Source organism: Haemaphysalis longicornis, unplaced genomic scaffold, assembly GCF_048455015.1.
Source record: "Haemaphysalis longicornis isolate Haplotype H1 unplaced genomic scaffold, Haemaphysalis longicornis Haplotype H1 scaffold_6, whole genome shotgun sequence".
NCBI lineage: Eukaryota > Metazoa > Arthropoda > Arachnida > Ixodida > Ixodidae > Haemaphysalis > Haemaphysalis longicornis.
The window spans coordinates 59377042-59397485 of NW_027526407.1; the positions used below are offsets into that span (position 1 = coordinate 59377042).

The 20444-nt window shown below is 43.8% G+C and overlaps 1 protein-coding gene across 1 annotated transcript in view; it reads right to left on the minus strand.

Annotated features, from left to right (window-relative positions):
• Positions 1 to 3688, minus strand: part of LOC144142765 (atlastin-2-like) — a 64693-nt gene extending 61005 nt beyond the window's left edge. The window contains exon 1 of the mRNA XM_077674470.1: positions 3537 to 3688. The gene's annotated coding sequence lies outside the window, so the exon portion shown is untranslated. The remainder of the gene's footprint in view (positions 1 to 3536) is intronic.
• Between the last annotated feature and the right edge of the window lie 16756 nt (positions 3689 to 20444).

Genomic DNA, 20444 nt, shown 5'->3' on the forward strand with positions numbered 1-20444 from the left:
ACGGTCGAAGCAAACGCAAAGCAGCAGGTACTGATTCGGGTCGTAGTATGCACTCTAGTGTGGGCTGTAGTGTGCGCTGAAGAATTAAAGCGCCGTTGTGACAAAGTGAGGCAGAAGTGGCAGAAGAGCAGCAGCTGCATCTTTAATGCGGGGCGTCAAGCAGGGCATCTTCGCTGGGCTCCCCGCAACTCGAGAAAACGGTCGCTGAGTTTCTGTCCAGAGCTTCCGTGATTAAAATGACCCCCGACGTGCGTTCGAGGCAGTACGGCCTTCAATTCAATGATTTTCAGGCAAAACTCGCCGGAATGTTGGGCCAAACAATAGAATTCACGAACGAACAGGAAATATAGAAGCACTAGTGCGCACGACGCGCACTATGCCGGCCGACGTTGCCCAGCCGACGATCGCGTTGGGCTTATGTGACACGGCAGCGGCCAACTGGCACAAACGACCCAGCCATCTACGTGACCCTCCTGTGGCGCCGTACTCAGTATTTCATGACAGGCTCACTTTCAAGAGTAACAATAAGTCAAGGACAAGTCCGGTCAGTATGACTAGGGTGCCGCGATGCCAGCGCCACCGTACAGGGTGGAAACACCCTTTGAACAGTCCCGCACCGCCGCTATTGGGTCAACGCGCTCAACGCGTTGTTCTTATCGCTTTTCCCAAGATTCAGCAACGCGAAACAGATACGATGGTTCAAACTTCGCCAGTTAACCACGTTGCGGCGACAATTTTAACGCGGTTTTGATACAATGACGTGCTGCGGCAGCGAGCGGGTGACCCAAAATGGCGGCCTATACGTGTCTCCGCCCTGTACGACAAACACGTTTATCAAGGTCCCTAAGTATGACTGTATCGCTACGCCATCTATGAAGAAGGCGGTAAGCAGGCTATAAAAATGCTTTTGAGGTCTTGGTAGACATACTAACTTTTTAAATCCCAAGACCACTATTCAAATGTTAGTATGGTTTCCACAAAAGAGCCAAGACCTGTTGGACATGTGAACTACACGTCATATAATCACAGATCCGTGAGAAAACAATTGCCTTTCTTCCGCCCTGAGGGTGCGTACCTTCCAGAAAGACAGCCTCAGTTAACTTGTTCACCATGTTACACGCGCACCAAAAATTCAAGTCTGTGACCATCAGTCTCGGCTGAGTTTAGGAATCCGACAATGAGTACGGGACTTTCCTTTATATATGTATATATATAGCAGGGTGTCGAACCGGAACTGAACCGAAAACCGGAACTGAACCGTTTTTTTTTGCCGGAACTGAACCCAAACCTGAACAGTTATTTTTTTAACACGCTGAACCCGAACCGGAACTGAACCGAAAAAGGCAATAACGGTTACCGGTTCATGTGAAAATGGTTCAACCCTCCGTTGTTGATATTGCACAGTCAATGCAATTCAGGTCTTTTTTTCTTTGACGTACCACCAACTTCATACCCACTCGCGCACTTTCCCTTCCAGACAATTATTGAACATTATCACGCTCTATGTAACAATAGGGAAAATGAATGAGCACCAATGTAGCAATGGTCTGTTGCTGCTGGAAGCGCGAGCGTAGTGCAAGCTGACCAAACGAAATGTCATTCTCGGCAGCTCGCAGGGGATATAAAACCAGTTCGGTACGTGATTTTGTCGAACCGGAACTGAACCGGAACGAAATGATTTCGCCTGAACCAGAACTGTAACCGAACCCGTATTTTTGTCGGTTCGACACACTGAGATATAGCTTAACAGGTAATTCGGTAACTTCTATTTAACTATTGTCATTGTTCAATTCTGATGACATCGAATTGTTTGTGATGACGAAAAATATTACGCACGTTTACAGTGCTTACACAGTAGCCGAAAAAATTCCTAGACAACAAAATGTTCTTTATATATATATATATATATATATATATATATATATATATATATATATATATATATATATATATATATATATATATATATATATATATATATATATGTGTGTGTATATAGCGAATCAGAAATAGGAAATGAGGGGCTCGTTGGAATAAGACAGAAAATAAGGGTTGGCAGTCAAGAAAACCTCGTAAAGCAACGGGGAGGATGTGGTAGGTCATTGAAACAGATAAACAATTTGGAAAGAAAGAAAGAGGAGAAAAAATGCTCTCCAGTTGGGATCCGAACCCACGACCTCCAAAATATCGGTCTGGTGCGATAACTACGACGCTACCGGCGGGGCGATTTTCCCCTCCACTTTTTGGGGTATTTATGTCAATGTATTTTTTTTCCACTTGCTTTCTTTTCAAATTCTTTATCTGTTTCAATGACCTACCACATCCTCCTCTTTGCTTTCCGAGGTTTTCTTGACTGCCAACCCTTATTTTCTGTCCTATATATATATATATATACATATAGTAAAAGAGAAGACTCAAGGGTAACGAACGAACATGTAATACATGTTCGTTCGTTACCCTTTAGTCTTCTTTTTTACTGTAAATTTTTACCTGCCCCGTCGTACTTTACTCATACGCTATATATATATATATATATATATATATATATATATATATATATATATATATATATATACAGGGTGTCCCAGCTATCATGCACCAAGATTTAAAAAAAGAGTAAAGGCGTAACTCGAAAGAAACCAGGTGCATAATGTTTGCAGTACTGTGAAGAAGCGGACAGTATTTTTTTCTTTAATGAGACTTAATTAGCTAATTGTGATTACTTATCTAACTCGAGAAATACTCTCCTAATCACTAAAGTGTCAATGAGGCACTTGAAGGTAACCACGAGGGGCATCTAACTGCGGTATTTTCAGCGATGAACTAATTGCGTACACATTTATTCTGACTGATAAAGGAAACCCGCGAAATATGAAAAATACCACGTGACGGCACCTCCGCGCGCACCGTAAAGCAACGCCCTCAAACAGGCTGCCTCTGAGTTAGCCAGAATGAAATAGACAAAAGAAAGAAAGAAGAAATTGCGACCGAGTGTGTTCCTTATCTGCACACGCGTCCCGCGGATCTTGCTGCTGCTGCTCCTTCCATGCATGCTATTATCAAGGTGATGCGCTGTCTCTTCGGGCGGGTAACACGCGAAGCAGTTGCTTTCAATAAGCTTTGTTTAGGGAAATCAGCTTTGTTTAGTAAAATCATGTAACTTTACTCTGATGAAGGCAAGTCCCATTGCCGCTACGTAAGTAAACATTGTTTGTTATTGTTCTTGCTGTGTATCCGACTCTTTACTTATACTATTTCTGCGCGCTTTGTGAGTTTATCTTTCTCTAGATTTATATATATATATATATATATATATATATATATATATATATATCAAATATTTGACTCTGATATGGAGTTACACGAGGCATAGAGAGTTGATGCGCTAGAAAAGGTTCAACACGTAACAACGAGCGATTTGCGACAGTGAAAATATCGAACCGTTTCATTGGGGGGATTTTAGAAGCCTTTGCATTAACCGAAAGCGGTTGAACACCCGCTACGCAAACAAGACATGAGAAGTTTGTGGAACTCACATGTCAGCGCTTCGTCACCATCCCAACTGACCGCATAACTTAGGGAGCTGCGAGCACAGCCGTATGTGTGAGCTGGAAAGGAACCTGGCGACTAGCACGGCCACAAAAAGGAGACCAACTGCACTTCCAGGAATTTTTTTGTTGCTTCCCAGCCTCCCAGGCCCAAATCTAGCATTTCGAGAGCGATGACTCATTTGTGGGCTGAACTGAAGTTGGTTTTGATAAGCGACGCCAGACAACCGCGCCTATCCAGATAACCCCTTCCCCATGGCCACCGCCAACGAAATAGCAAGCTATGCTGGATCGGCAGATAACAGAGCCTAGCACTTACCCGTGGAGAAAATGGGCAGACGTCCCGGGTTTCACGATCAGAAAAAAAAAAAAACACTTCAGTGCGGCCTTTTAACGTAAGCAAAATAAATTTTCCCATGGAGGTGAAACAATTGTTTTTGCTCAGGCTCTTACCCAGTATCTCGTCTAAAGATTATTTTCCGCCTTATTACAACGTGTTCCGCAGTGACCGTGCGAAACGCACGGGAGGGGGAGCTTTGATAGCCGTCAATAGCTCATTCAGATGCGTGAGGCGCGCAGACCTGGAGACAGAGGATGAGTCTGTTTGGGTTGAATTGTGTTGCATCGGTGGCGAACGCGTCCTGCTTGATGCATTTTACTTAGCTCCTAACATAGCTCCGGTTTCTTTTCAAACTTGTTTAACATCGATATAAAATGTAATTTCCTCTCATCCTAGACACCGTATCATGATTCTCGGTGACTTTAACTCGCCGGGAATAGAATGGGGTGACCTTAGTATTTCTCATTACAATATCTACGTTCTTCAAAAGGCCTCAGCCTTACTGGACTTTATTTCATTTACTGGTCTTGAACAGTGCAACCACGTTGTGAACTCTGCTGGGAGCTTACTTGACCTTTGTTTTTCAAACATCGAAAACATCAGTGTCAACATAAGCCCTACTGGTTTGGTTACCCCGGACAATTACCCTCCACCCTTATCTATAGTACTACCTATTCATAGTGATGTGCAAAAGGCCAAGCCACGTGTATCCGAACTCCCCCGCTATACTTTTGCTGCAGGTGACTACATTAGTTTTTACCAGTACTTGTCGAATTTTGATTGGTCGGCAATCCTCGCGTCAAACGACCCACATTTTCAGGCCAGCGAATTAACCAAAGTACTGCAAGAAGGTATGCGCAGATATATACCACTAAAGAAACCCAAATCTTCGAAGTATCCTTTCTGGTTCTCAAGTGAACTCCTGTCGGCGCTAAAAGGAAAAGAGCGTGCCCACAGGAAAGCTCAAAAGAATGGGGAGACAAAATGGAAGTTAGAATTTAAAGAATACCGGTCACTTTGTAAAAAACTGTATGATCGTGATCGGGCTGCATACATTACGTCCATAGAAAGCAATCTTAAAAGGAACCCCAAAGATTTATGGAAATATGTCCGAAGTAGATCACCCCAGCATAACACTGAATGCATTAATCTTCTTAACTCCGATGGAGTAATCATCGATGACGTCCCTGCCGCGTTCGCTCAGCAGTTTAAAACGGTGTATAGGGATACCTGCGACGTTCCGTCAGCTTCCATCTCCAATTGTTGCGGTATGGCACCGAGTACGGCATTTGTAAGTGAGGAAAGCGTGATGAAAAGCCTGCGGGACGCGAAGCCCTCGCTAGCGTGTGGCCCAGATGGCATTCCCATGGCTCTACTCAAGGCTTTCAGTCCTATCCTTGCTCCAGTGCTTGTATTCGTCTTTAACAACTGTATTGGTACTGGAACGTTTCCTAACCGCTGGGAAATTGCTAAAGTTGCACCTGTACACAAATCCGGGTCAAAAACAGATGCAAAAAATTATAGACCGGTTTCCCTCCTGTGCAGTGCTTCTAAAATTTTTGAATCTATAATTCATTCCCTCATTACATCCAGAGTAAGATATGAAATTATTTCAAATCAACATGGTTTTATACGTGGCCACTCGACCACTACAATCTTAGTTTCTTTCATGGAACATGCGTCAAAGGCAGTGGAAGACCGAGGCCAACTTGACGTGGTATACTGTGACCTTAGCAAGGCGTTCGATGTGATTTCCCATTCATTGTTGTGTAGAAAACTTTCCCACCTTGACATTCCTGATCCGTTGCTAGATCTGCTTCGTGATTACCTTACCAGTAGTCACTGCTACGTTCACTGTAACGGGCAACACTCTGGAACGTACTCAGCCACCAGCGGGGTGCCTCAGGGCTCTGTCCTTGGTCCTCTTTTGTTTTCACTGTTTGTCAACGATGTTTCGACAGCAATTCAGTACTCATCGTTCTTGCTATACGCAGACGATATAAAAATATTCAAAGTGATTAGCAACATCTCAGACTGTGCAAAACTGCAATGTGATATCGCCGTGTTTTCGGACTGGTGCAACGGGAATAAGTTGATACTCAACAGTGCAAAAACCAAAGTGGTGTCGTATAACCGTAAAACAGATGATATCAATTTCACCTATCGCATAAGTGAAGAAGATCTGAATCGGGTATGCCAAATCAGAGACTTAGGAGTTTTGTTTGACTCTAGGCTCACATTTACAGCCCATACTAATGAGATTACCCGTCGTGCTTTGCGAACACTAGGTGCAACATGTCGTGTCTCCAGAGAATTTAACTATCCAGACACATTTCTTCAGCTCTATACCTCAATATGTCGCCCTCTATTGGAATACGCATCCGTGGTCTGGAATGCAACGTGTCGGTCCAACGCGGCGGCCATTGAGAGAGTGCAAACTAAATTTCTCTCAATACTAAAGCATAAGTACGCTACTGCGAAGGCTAAAGATGATCCTGGTGTTGATGACGCCAGCTTGCTTGTAATGGACCCATTACACAGTCGGAGGGCCAAGGCTGACCTTTTATTCTTGTACAAACTGGTCCACAGCCTCATTGATTGTACAGAGTTGCTGGGTGCCATAAATTTGAGAACCCCGACAGGCAACACCAGGGTACCTAGACCGTTTCATGTCTCTGCCCGTGTCAAGAGTCCCGTGGGACGCATTCATTCAGCACCTATACAATATGCACGCAGAAAGTTTCGACGTATTCCACCGTCCCTTTCCAGCTTTTTGTAAGAAACTGTGTCGCTTGACAAACCAGGAGTAGTTTGCTTGCCCTATATGTAACGTCCATTCACACACTTTATGCTTCCGGGGTCGGTTAACAATGTATGTATGCTAATTGTTTCGATATTCCCTTGTGTATCTAAGTTTTATGCCTTCATTGTGGCGGCGTGATCTTTAGCTAATATCTTTTTCCGGTTTACATGTTTTAGTGTTCAGATTTTTAATCATGCCTTGTTGTATTACACTTGTAGTCTCCATAGCAGTCAGCAGTGTCTTATTGCTATGCACTGATTGCAATGCCTTGTTTGCATATGCGCTCGGGTCATGTGCGTGTGTCGGCGTGTGTGTATCTCAGTGTCTCATTCTCGTTCAGACTATACAATGCTATTTATATTTTTTTCTGAGATATGCACTTTTCTTTCTTTCCGCTCCAGCACATCGTTCCTTGGCACACTAATAAACAATTAATTGGTTGTTTCATTCATCATTTTTATTATCTCTGCGATTTGTTGGTCTGATCATTTATGTCTATACTCCTGCCATTGTTTTTTTCGCTATTGTTCTGTCAAACCTGTTGCTCTGTTTGCTGTGTGTCTCGACAAGATGGGACATCGCAAAGGCATCGCTCGTTTAGGGTAATACTTTATTGCAGTGTGACTTTTCAAAAATCAAAACTCTCGTTTTATATGTACACTCTATCTCCATCGTGTGCACTGTGTCTTTTGCTGTATATTTCCTTTTCTCAAGTGCCTTGAAAGTTTCGCTGGTCGAGTGCCATAGCTTGCAACGCTGTTTTTTTTTTTTTTTGCTTTTCTGTCATATCGGGGATTTTGTGTGTTGTGCCGTGCTGTCTTACGTTTCTTTTAATAATGTGTTGTATATGGTGTGCCAGCACCTGACCTTCGGGTTGTTCCTGGGCACCGAAAATAAAGGTTGATTGATTGATTGATTGATCGATTATTATTATTATTATTATTATTATTATTATTATTATTATTATTATTATTATTATTATTATTGCAATACTCTTATAAAATTGCAAGCACTGCATTGCCGAGGGTGACTGAAATTCGAGACTTGGGAGTACTATTTGATACTTCTCTGACTTTCTCTTCACACGTTACACAAATTACCCGTCGCTCTCTTCGATGTCTGGGTGCTGTTTGCAGGTATTCTAGAGAGTTTAAAGGTCCTCTTCCTTTTTTAAAGTTGTATTCGGCTCTCTGCCTACCTCTTCTCGAATACGGCTCTGTTGTTTGGAATGGAACTTGCAAGTCCAATAGTGACCGTATCGAAAGAGTTCAAAATAAGTTCCTCTTTATCTTTAAGCACCGCTTCCGTCATGTGCTAGAAGACGCTAACGGCAGTGTGCCTTTTCTGAAAAGTCTTCCTTCCCTTCGGTGTCGTCGAATGCGAGCTGATATTATCTTTCTTTATAAACTTCTTCATGGGGATATTTTGTGTGACGACTTGGTTACACTTATCAATGTCAACTTGCCGAACAAACTTTTCCGAACATTTCGAACTTTTAGAACAGATGATTTAAATAGAAGACGCTCGTCCATCTGCAGAATACAATGTGCATATAATGAATATTCTGATCGTCTTGATATATTTCAGAGCTCTTTTTCTTTGTTCTCAAACGACTTGAAAGCTGTTGTAGCTTAAGTGCCTGTAGTCATTGCAAATTTATGTGCTGTATTTATTTTAGGCAAATCATGTTCTTGTTTGTTTGTTTTTCACATTTCCTGGTTTTGCGTTGCTTGAATTTCTGTAGGTTTGAGTGCCAGTGCTTGTAATGCTGAACTTCTTTCAAAGTTGAAATTTCCGAACATTTTGTTATAAAACCTTCGTGTTTTGCGTATAACTTTCTCTATCATGTTCAGTGAGCATTTCCTGTTTTTTACGTGCCTTGAACATTTCGCTGTCCGAGTGTCATGGCTTGCAACGCTAGGTCTCCTGTTTCTTTTCTTTTCTTATTTTTTTTTTGCTGTTTTGCTTTCTGAGATTACTGTAACTATCTTTACTTTATTGTTTCTTTCATGCATACGGTTTTGTGTGTTGTGTTGTCTTGATTTTAGTTTGTTTTTATGTGCGATTTGCATATGGTGTACCAGTACCAAGACCCTAGGGTTGTTCCTGGGCACCGAAAATAAAGGTTGATTGATTGATTGATTGATTGATTGATTATTAGTTACTCAAGTCAGGTGCAAGGCGCTTCGTCTGCAATCCGTGCAAGACTGCTTCGCCGCCGGTTAGTCCTAACATCGACCCCGGCATTTCTTCGCAAGCGGCAGCGTTGCCGGCTCTTTCGTCCAGCCCTTCCCTCGCAGCCGCCACCACGCACCCCGTTGACCTCGCCGCCGAGCTGGTTTCCCTCCGTGCCCTTCTCGTGGACGCCCTGGAGGGAATCTCTTTTCTCTCCGACCAGGTTGTTAAGCTGGGGGAGGACAACGAGCAGCTCCGCCGTGAGGGCGCAACAAAGGCAGAGGCTCACGCCGATGCCGTGAGATCGCTGCGCCAAGAGGTGCATTCCCTGCGCAGCGATTTGGCCCGGCTGAGGGGTGCGCCCCGGCTGGCCGATTTCCCGCCGCTGCCAACCAGGACGGTCGCGGAAACAAAACCCCCTACCCCGCGGACGCCCGGCTCTTCGCAGAATCCCGTGCTGCCTGCCTCTGCCCCTCCAAGCCCGACGCCGGTGAATTCGGCTTCTCCGCCTCTCCAGAACGTATCGCCACCGACGCAGCAGCAGCAACGCCGTCCAAGGCACAACCCGCGTCCGCTGACAGTTGGTGTTTCTGACGGGACTGTACTTGCAGCGGTCGGTCGTCCCAGGCCCCCTAAAGCTATGTTTCTCACCAAGCTGCGTCCTTCTACAACATCGGCGCAAGTAGCCAAGCACTTGTGCTCTGTGGGTGCTGTGCCGATCATGTGCAAGCGACTGAAAACGAGGCATGACTCGTACGCTTCCTTCTACGTCGCCGTGGACGACGTGTGTTTCGAGAAACTGAGAGACCCTGCGCTTTGGCCGCGGCACTGCCTGTTTAAACCCTTCCGCGGTGAGTTGTGTGAACGAATGATCTATGTCGAGGAACACCGTTTCGATGGCGAGTAACTGCAGTTTTGATTTTTTCTACCAAAATGTCCGTGGGCTACGTACTAAATCTGCCGAATTTTTTTCTAATGTAGTTTCGTCTTGCTTTCCAGTAATAATTCTTACAGAAACCTGGCTGTGCCCGGAAATTAGCTCTAATTCCTTCTTTCCCCCAAACTACCAAGTCTTTCGGCATGACCGCGACCCTTCGTGCGGCAAACAACGGGGAGGTGGCATTTTGGTTGCCCTACACGATTCGATTAAATGTAAACGGCGCCTGGACCTTGAATTGGAAACTGAGTCTATCTGGTTAGAGGTGCTTTGCTCTCGGGGCAAACGCCTCTTACTATGTACTTACTACATACCACCCGAGACAAATGCCACTGACTTCAAATATGCCCTAAATTCAATAGAGAATGTTGTAACCTCTCACAGTGATCACGATTTTCTAATAACTGGTGACTTTAATGCACCCGGCATTACATGGGAAACTCATTTGGTTGATCGGGCGTCCCATCCGATATCACAGAAGTGTGAAATTTTGCTAGATTTTATTTCTTTCACTTCGTTACAGCAATGCAACTTCATTAGGAATCGGTGTGGAAACGTTTTGGACTTGTCTTTTACTAACATGGAACACGTTGAGGTGTCGCGTAGTTATATTGACCTCGTAAAACCAGACAGGTTTCACCCCCCATTACTCATTTCAATTTCTAACGTATCCCTTACCCACTACAGTCCTCCCGTCAACCCACCAGGCGTCCGTGGTTACAACTTCGCTTGTGGGGACTATATTGGCTTGTTTCACTTCTTTGCTGAGACGGATTGGTCACCATTGGACACTCTCAATGACGTAGACGAAATGACTGATTTTTTCACCGAAGTACTTCACGATGGCTTAAGCAGATTTGTACCCAAAAAAACTAAAAAAAGTAGCAATTATCCGTACTGGTTTTCATCTGAACTAAGAAAGGCCCTTGGTAGAAAGAATCGAGCTCACAAACAAGCAAAAAAAACTGGCCAAGAGAGGTGGCAGAGCAAGTTTCGTCAACTCAGGTCGCATTGTAAAAATCTGCTTAAGCGCGATAGGTCCAGTTATATAGCCGCGGTTGAAGCCGATGCGCCGCGCAATGCTAAAGCTTTCTGGGGTCATGTCCGTGCACAAACTTCCAAAAACAACCCTGAAGATATTAATCTCATTGACAAGAAGGGTGACAGCATTCCTGACGTTCCTAATGCTTTTGCTCAACAATTTAGTTCAGTATTCGGCAAGAAAAGTGCAGCCTGCCCCCCTAAAGTGTTTCCGGGGTATGATAAAAGCTCAGAATGTTTTATTTCGGAAAGTCTTGTATCAAGAGCTCTAAAGCGAGTTAAGCCCTCATTTTCGTGCGGCCCTGATGGCATTCCTTCGGCGGTACTGAAGGCGTTTGGGGATCTTCTTGTTCCGGTCTTGGCGCGATTATTTCGAACGTCACTCAATACCGGCAAGTTCCCTACTCGTTGGAAGACTGCGCGGGTTGTTCCTATATTTAAGTCAGGGTCAAAGTTAGACCCCACAAACTACTGCCCGATTTCTATTCTCTGCGCTGCTTCAAAACTCTTTGAGACTGTACTACATACAGTACTCTCTTTCAGCGTAAAAACTATATTGTTACCTCAGCAACACGGCTTTCTCGCTGGGAGATCGACCACCACTAATCTCGTCAACTTCATGCTGCATGCTTCGGAAGCTGTGCAAGGGAGAGGTCAACTTGATGTAGTCTACTTTGATTTAAGCAAGGCTTTTGATGTCGTCTGCCACGAGCTCTTAGCCAAAAAACTATCTGAGCTTGATATACAACCATCCCTGATATCTCTTATATGCAATTATCTATGTGATAGGTCATGTTTCGTGCATGTAAATGGACAGTCTTCTCTTTCCTATGAGGTCACCAGTGGTGTCCCTCAGGGCTCAGTTCTCGGGCCACTTCTCTTCTCAATCTTTATAAATGATGTCGCGACAATATTTAATGATTGTAATTTTCTTTTATATGCCGATGATGTAAAAATATTTAAATCTGTTTCCAACTCTGCCAGCTGTTCCGCTCTCCAGAGAGCAATCTCGTCCTTCTCGCATTGGTGCTCATGCAACAAACTCCTCATTAATACATCTAAACCTAAGGTAATGACATACACAAGAAAGACTGACAACATCTTGTTTCCCTATAACATCAACGGTGAATTACTCCCACGTGTGGTAGAGGTTAATGACCTAGGCGTCACTTTCGACAGTAAACTGAGCTTCTCTCCACATATTCAGGTAATTACTCGTAGAGCTCTTCGATCGCTTGGCGTTGTCTGTCGCGTGTCTAAGGAGTTCAAGGAGCCGATTTCTCTTCTCAAGTTCTACACAACTATATGTCGTCCTCAGCTTGAATATGCATCTGTTGTCTGGAACAGCACGAGTAAAACAAACCATAAGCTTGTAGAAAGAGTCCAAAATAAGTTCATATCTATCTTCAACCATCGCTTTGGCGATAGTAGTAATTATAACCCTGGATCGCTCTCTTCATTGACGCTATCATGCTTAACTTCCAGGCGGAACAAGGCTGATATTCTCTTCCTCTTTAAAATTATGCACGGCATAGTGTCTTGTGGTGAGCTGCTACAACATGTGCGTCTTTATGTGCCGCAAAAGTGGACCAGGAAACATGATACCTTTTGCAACTCCAATTGTCTGCGTGTCTTGTGCCCTGTGTGCCGACTGCAATGCACGTACAATCGGTACTCGGATTACCTTGATATATTTAATGATTGTCCAACTCTGTTTCGCAAACATGTCTGTGAGTTTGTATTGGCGTAACTGCCAACTTTTCTTATTATGCATTTGTCTTTTATCCTTGAGTTCGTGCACTTAAATGACTTTCATTCCGTAACTTCAACATAAGCTATCCTTTCGTTTTTTTGTGTTTTGTATTTTATTTTGTATTTGAGAGATGTGTACATTATGTTTCGTGTGTTTCTGTTTCCGTGCGCCAGCACAAAGGCCCCCCCGGCTGTTCCTGGGCACGCAAATAAATGATTGATTGATTGATTGATTGATTGATTGATTATTTGATTACGTTGCTTTTTATAACTACTTATGTAACAATGACTGGTCTCGCCTCGTCAAACTTCCTTCTGTTGATGACCAAGTCGAGAAACTTTCTACAATTATTCAGCAAGGAATGCAAATGTTTATACCAAGAACGTCCGGAAAGAAATCTAAATTTCCGAAGTGGTTTTCTGCGGAACTGCGAAAGGCTTTAAAATTTAAAGCCCGTGCTCACAAGAAAATTCGCGGGCTACAATCCGAAGCTTGGAAAAAAGAGTTTAAGTATTTCAGAGCCCTGTGTAAAGAGCTGTATGATCGCAACCGGTCAGACTACATAGCCAATGTAGAAATCAGCGCTACACGCGACCAGAAAAGTTTCTGGCAGTATGTTCGCTCTCGATCTACTGGCAAGGTTGCCGAAATCGTTAACCTTCTAGACGACAATGGAAACCCAATTGGAGACGTTGCTAATGCCTTTGCGGATCATTTCAGCTCAGTATTTCCAAACGGTGAAGTTAACATTTTGTCCAACTCTTCCTCTGCGTCGTCTAATTTCTGCGTCCCCAGAATAAGTGAGGGCGACGTTCGGAAAGCCCTGAATCCTCCCGCAATATTAAAAACCTATGGGGAGCTTCTGATTCCCATACTAACCGCTATATTTATAATTCAATTCAATCTGCTACTTTTCCAGCAGCCTGGAAGTTAGCACGCTTGGTCCCTGTCTTCAAAACTGGTGCTAAAGATAGTGCCAGAAACTATCGGCCTATTTCGCTACTCTGTGCGGCGTCTAAGCTTTTTGAGACAGTGTTGCACGATGTTTTAACGTCCAGTGTTAAGGGCATACTAATTTCCGAACAGCACGGGCTTATGTCTGGACGTTCCACAACCACTAACCTCGTTTCTTTCATGCAGTGAGCGTCCGAAGCGGTTCATCATAGAAGGCAGCTTGATACTGTGTACTTTGACCTGAGCAAGGCTTTTGATGTGGTCAGTCACCCATTGTTAATTTCTAAACTGTCACTCCTGAACATAGATAATTCGATTCTTGACCTCCTAATTAGTTACTTGCGTGGGCGGACCTGCTACGTAAATGTTAACGGCCAGCAATACTATCGTTATTGCGTTTCAAGTGGTCTGCCACAGGGGTCTGTTCTAGGCCCTCTTTTGTTTTCTTTATTTGTCAATGATGTTTCAGCTGCTATAAAGCATTCTTCTTTTTTACTTTATGCTGATTACATCAAGATTTTTAGGGAAGTTTCGTGTCTTAGCGACTGCGGGCATTTGCAAAGAGACGTGGATGCATTTACACTCTGGTGTAAAGAGAACGAACTGATAGTGAACGCCGCGAAAACCAGTGTTGTCATACACGCGTAAAACAGACTGCCTGCTTTACTAATACTCAGTTCACGATGTTACGTTGCCTCGAATCTCGACGACAACTGATCTTGGCGTGCTCTTTGATAACCAGCTGACTTTTACACCACACGTTCGATTCATCAAACAGCGAGCTCTCCGCCGCTTGGGCATGGTCTGCCGGATTCCGTCTAAAGAATTCCGTAGTGCAAAGTCCTTCCTGAAACTGTACTCCACTGTCAGTCGTCCCGTGCTGGAATATGCCTCGGTTGTCTGGAATGGTACATGCAAATCTAACAGCAGGGCCATTGATAAAGTGCAGAATAAGCTGCTGTCCATACTTAGACATCGCTTCCCTCACGAGTATCACCATCTTGACTCTGGACCAGCTGTAGGTCAGCTGTATCGCGCCTTGCTAAAGGCAAGGCGCGATACAGCTGACCTCTTATTTCTTTTTAAGCTCATACATGGACAAATTAGCAGTGCGCAACTGGTTTCGGAGCTCCAGCTAAGAGTGCTTATTAAAACCACAAGAAAATGCCATCCTTTTCGTACTCTCAGCTCCTGTAACCGTCATTGCCCGCTGTTCAGGCTGCAGAGCACGTGTAACTTCTACTCTGCAGACGTAGATATTTTAACAGCTCCCTCAATCAGTTCAGTTCAGACACTTCCAGAATTCTCATTCGCTAATATGCTCCCTCTTATTCTCTTACATGGAACTATATGGAATATTTCTTTGCTCAGTCATACTGAATGGATCTTGTTCTAGTTATAGTAACTTCTTTTTACCTGCTTGCCTTACTGTGTAGAGTGTATGCTGTTTATATGACTCTTTTGTTGTTTTCCATTTTATGGATTGCTGTTATAAGGTTACACGATTATCTGTAGTGTGCAGATGTTCTGTTTCATCGGTACGATGTAATTACCAATTCTGTTGTATCCTGTCAGTTTTGTTTGTGTTCATTGCATGTAGTGTATAGGCTATCTACGTTTTGTAGTGATTTGTACGCTATACTTTGTAATATACATTCTAAAAGTTATTTTTTTCTACTCTTATTTTATACGCTGTCAAAGTGTTCTTTCCTTTTAATTTTTGTTTTCCTTTTTTTTACCTGTATCCGTCTGTGTACCAGCACCAAGGCCTCACGGCTGTTCCTGGGCACAATAAATGTACATGATTGATTGATTGATTGATTATTATTACTATTATTATTATTATTACTATTATTATTATTATTATTTCTCTAAACTATTCGAGTTATCTCTTCATATGGTGTTGTCTTTCTCACTTAAACACGTCCTCATTCCTAATCAACATGGCTTTATGCGTGGTCGTTCAACTTCCACAAACCTCGCGTGCTTCATGGAGCAGGCTGTCCCAGCAATCGTTGGTAGAAGCCAGCTTGATGTGGTCTACTGTGACATGAGCAAGGCCTTTGATGTAGTCAACCACTGGTTATTGCTTGCCAAGCTCATTCTGTTAGATTTCCACGCTTCTTTGGTGGGTATTGTACGTTGCTATCTCCAGCAGCGATATTGCTATGTAAGTGTTAATGGTCAAACTTCATTTAGGTACAAAGCAACCAGAGGTGTACCCCAGGGATCTGTTCTGGGTCCCCTTCTTTCCTCCATTTTTATTAACGATGTTGCTTCTGTAATTCAAAATTCTTCTTTTTTGTTGTATGCTGATGATATGAAAATCTTTAGAGAAGTGCGTAATATTCATGACTGTAATTATCTTCAGGCTGATATTGTGTCATTCCATCGTTGGTGCACCAAAAACGACCTAATTTTGAACCCCTCAAAAACGAAAGTTGTCTCCTATAGTAGAAAAACTCAACAGCTGCAATACTCTTATAAAATTGCAAGCACTGCATTGCCGAGGGTGACTGAAATTCGAGACTTAGGAGTACTATTTGATTCTTCTCTGACTTTCTCTTCCCACGTAACACAAATTACCCGTCGCTCTCTTCGATGTCTGGGTGCTGTTTGCAGGTATTCTAGAGAGTTTAAAGGTCCTCTTCCTTTTTTAAAGTTGTATTGGGCTCTCTGCTTACCTCTTCTCGAATACGGCTCTGTTGTTTGGAATGGAACTTGCAAGTCCAATAGTGACCGTATCGAAAGAGTTCAAAATAAGTTCCTCTTTATCTTTAAGGACCGCTTCCGTCATGTGCACGAAGACGCTAACGGCAGTGTGCCTTTTCTGAAAACTCTTCCTTCCCTTCGGTGTCGACCAATGCGAGCTGATATCTTTCTTTATAAACTTCTTCCTGGGGATATTTTGTGTGACGACTTGGTTACACTTATCAATGTCAACTTGCCGAACAAACTTTTCTGAACATTTCGAACTTTTAGAACAGATGCTTTAAGTAGAAGACGCTCGTCCATCTGCAGAATACAATGTGCATATAATGAATATTCTGATCGTCTTGATATATTTCAGAGCTCTTTTTCTTTGTTCTCAAACGACTTGAAAACTGTTGTAGCTTAAGTGCCTTTAGTCATTGCAAATTTATGTGCTGTATTTATTTTAGGCAAATCATGTTCTTGTTTGTTTGTTTTTCACATTTCCTTGTTTTGCGTTGCTTGAATTTCTGTAGGTTTGAGTGCCAGTGCTTGTAATGCTGAACTTCTTTCAAAGTTGAAACTTCCGAACAGTTTGTTATAAAACCTTCGTTTTATGCGGATAACTTATCTCTGTCATGTTCAGTGAGTATTTCCTGTTTTTCACGTGCCTTGAACATTTCGCTGTCCGAATGTCATGGCTTGCAACGCTAGGTCTCTTGTTTCTTTTCATTTCTTAATTTTTTTTGCTGTTTTGCTTTCTGAGATTACTGTAACTATCTTTACTTTATTGTTTCTTTCATGCATACGGTTTTGTGTGTTGTGTTGTCTTGATTTTAGTTTGTTTTTATGTATGTTTTGTATATGGTGTACCAGTACCAAGACCCTAGGGTTGTTCCTGGGCACCGAAAATAAAGGTTGATTGATTGATTGATTGATTGATTGATTGATTGATTGATTGATTGATTGATTGATTGATTGATTGATTGATTGATTGATTGATTGATTGATTAGTATGATCAGCTGAACAGGGAGAATATGCAGGGTTTTGACAGCCTTCGTCGGGAGATTGAACGGGAGCGGGCCCAACACACTGCCATTGTCGTTTCCCTTCTTTAGTCGACAGTTGCTATTATAACTACGTGCTTAAATGTACGTGAAAACAACCTCTACACTTATGTTATGCGCCCAAGAAGAAACAGAAGGAGGTGGTAACTATTGATTCGGTGGCTTAATAAACTAACTCTGATTAATTAACTTTTTATAGTCTGCTGTAAGAAGGGATGTTTGTTTTGCAAAGTTAGGCGCAATCGTGTTTCTACGCAGTATCATTTAGCAGATATCTTCTAGCTCATCCGTACTCCGTGATATCGAACTGCGAAGTTTAATTGCCATTCGCATGATTACGCGTACATGACAGTGAGGACCGGCAAAAAGCCCCTCCTCCCCCTCCTCCCCCTCCCACACACTTTTGTCACGTGCCTGCTGTGAGCGGTTTTTCGTTTGACAAGGGGGGGGGGAGGCATAGGCAATAGTGATAACTGGCACCCTTTCAGTCTTAATTGGCGTTATCGCATTCTGCGGTATTCGGAATCGCTATCGAAACACAAAACAAAGGAGAGGAGCTTTGCGGCGGTCTTCAAAGTCTAGCATGCGCAATCATGCGAACGGCGACTAAACTTCGCAGTTAGGATGCGGTAGAAGAATTCTGCCAAATGAAACTGCGCAGAAACACGATTGCGTTTAACTTTGCAATACAAACATGCCTGCTTACTGCAGCCACAAAAAAAGTTAATTATTGTTAGGTAATAAAACCACCGACATGAATAGTTACCGCCTAATTCTGTGTCCCCCAGGGCGCATAACTTCACTGTAGAGGTGGTCTTCCCGTAAATCTAAGCGCCTAATTAAACCTGCTGACTTAATTTTGATCACCCTGTATCTGAGCAAACACTGTGCGTATAAATTAGTGCGGAAGCAGAAGTTGCGGGACACATCACGTGCGCCGCAATTACTGTTACCGCGCTAATGCCATTGATTAATAGTACGTCGCATGTTTGTTTAATACTATTAAACAACCATGTGATTTCGCGCAGTCGGACGACTACTGACCGCCGCAACAACGAGTGAAAACATTTGCATATCTGCGTAAACAACTGTGTAAACAAGTAGGTGGATCGACAACGTACTGCATAAATTGTAGGCACGTGAATACGTGCCTACAATTTATGCTGTAGAACTCGCGAGACACAAAACGTACTGAGCCAAAGGTTATCCCCGACGTCTCCTTCGCGTGATTAGCGTAGCCGAATGCGACGCACGAGCACACCATTGCTGATTTCTACAGCTTTGTAGCGTCCAAAGAATAGTCAAGACAAACTAAGTCATAAATGCACGCGTGCGAGCGTGCAACACCGCCAGACGTGCAGCAGGGAGCCGGCAAAACGCGACCGATGGGGTGCGGCTGCTACGAAGGAGCGAGTTTTTTTCCCAAGGCAAGATGGCGGCCGTCGGCGTCAGTTCTCGAGAGCCATCTCCACTCCAGAAGTTCTATACAACCTCCTTGGCCTCCCCCAAGGCCCTCTCTTCTCCCGGCGTGATGCTTTCAACCGCGGCGTCGGGTCTGGCTGGGTCTGGGTCACCTGTCCCCGTGACACCATCGTTCGCCGCTGCCGTCGCAGCCGCTCCTGCTGTTAATGTTGGTGGGGCGCCTAAAAACGTTGTCCACCGTCACCAGCCGGTGGCTGAACACGGACAGCATCGTCTGCAACGGCAGCTTGCGTCGCCCGGCTCAAGCCCGAATGCTGTCGTCACTGGTGCCGATGTGTGTTTCGCATCGTAACCGTCAGCTGGAGGAGGAGGATTCACCGTGGGCCACACCAGCATTGGTGATGTCAACGGCAAGCCTCGTCGACACGCATCTTTTGGAACCTCGGACTCGTCTGAGCTCACGGTGGTACAGCGGCGGCGGCTGCCGAAGGCTCGTTCGTCACGAAACTTACACCCCAAACCACGGAAGCTCAGCTGTGCTCGTACCTCACTGACAGAGATGCTGCTCCTCTTGCTTGCAAGCGGATAAAAACGAGGTACAACACCTATGTCTCCTTCTATGTTGCCGTAAGCAACGCGTACTATGAATTACTGCAGGATCCAGCTCTGTGGCCAAATGAGTGTCTTTTTAAGCCATTCCGGGGCGTACTGTGTGAGTCCATGGTGCGCCTGTCTGAACTTTCTTCGTCCGCATGATCAGTGTTTGTTACCAAAATATCCGTGGTTTGAGGGCCAAATCTGCTGAGTTCTTTTTCTCTATAGCTTCCTCCTCATATAATATAATCGTCCTTACAGAAACTTAGCTATCCTCAGAAATTCCGTATAGCGATTGTTTTACCGGTAATTATGTTGTTTTCCGAAGTGACCGTACTAGCGCCACTTCTAAAAGTTGCGGTGGTGGAGTGCTCATTGCGGTAGACAAGTCGTTGAACTGCTGTCGTCGCTCAGACCTAGGAACTGCTGCAAAATCACTGTGGGTGGAGGTTCTCGGCGGTAGCAAAAATAGTATCCTAATTTCCACCTTTTATATACCTCCATCCATAAACTATGCCGAATTTCAGCGCTGTGTCGCATCAATAGAGGATGTTGTTAATGCCTACCCAGACACTAAATTTCTTATATGTGGGGACTTCAATGTTCCCGGCGTAGACTGGGATGATCGCACTCTCAGACACCATCATCATTACATTTCCCGGAAGGGCTACTGTCTGTTAGACTTTATTTTTTTCAGTGGTCTGGAACAAAGTAATAGGTGTAAAAACATTTGTGGTAATATTTTAGACCTTTGCTTTTCCAACCAGGAGGGCCTTACCATTTCTCTGTTGGATACCTTGCTGGTCCGTCCCGACAAATTTCATCCTGTCATTCATATCTCACTGCCGTATGGTGCCGGGGAAATCGAGCTACTCCGGCCATTCTGCACATCCGACGTACAATTATGCTGCTGGAGATTACGTTGCTTTTTATAACTACTTATGTAACACTGACTGGCCTCTCCTCGTCAAACTTCCCTCTGTTGATGACCAAGTCGAGAAACTTGCTACAATCATTCAGCAAGGAATGCACATGTTATACCAAGAATGTCCGGAAAGAAATTTCCGAACTGGTTTGCTGCGGAACTGCGAAAGGCTTTAAAATGTAAAGCCCGTGCT